Source organism: Arachis duranensis, chromosome 2 (assembly GCF_000817695.3).
Source record: "Arachis duranensis cultivar V14167 chromosome 2, aradu.V14167.gnm2.J7QH, whole genome shotgun sequence".
Taxonomy (NCBI): domain Eukaryota; kingdom Viridiplantae; phylum Streptophyta; class Magnoliopsida; order Fabales; family Fabaceae; genus Arachis; species Arachis duranensis.
The window spans coordinates 75,286,794-75,287,426 of NC_029773.3; positions in this window are offsets into that span (position 1 = coordinate 75,286,794).

Below are 633 nucleotides of genomic sequence, written 5' to 3' on the forward strand. Positions count from 1 at the left end.
AAAATATGAATGCAAAAATGCACATGAAAAACAACAAAAGACACAAAACAAGAAATCATCAAGATCAAACAAGAAGACTTGTTAAGAACAACTTGAAGATCATGAAGAACACTATGAATGCATGAGATTTTCGAAAAAAATGCAAGAAAAATTTTAAAAGCATGCAATTGATACCAAACTTAAAAATTAACACAAGACTCAAACAAGAGACACAAAATATTTTTGATTTTTATGATTTTCTAATTTTTTTGTATTTTTATTTAAATTTTTTTCGAAAATATTTTTGGAAAAACGAAAAATAAAAGAAAAATTTTTGAAAAAGATTTTTGAAAAGAAAATTACCTAATCTGAGCAACAAGATGAACCGTCAGTTGTCCATATTCGAACAATCTCCGGCAACGGCGCCAAAAACTTGGTGGACGAAATTGTGATTCATATTCTTTAAGTTGTACTCCTTGTACTTTTATGGAATTTGAAATTGGCACGAGTGGACACAACTCCGTTCAACTAACCAGCAAGTGTACTGGGTTGTCCAAGTAATAAACCTTACGCGAGTAAGGGTCGATCCCACAGAGATTGTTGGTATGAAGCAAGCTATGGTCACCTTGCAAATCTCAGTTAGGCAGATTAAAA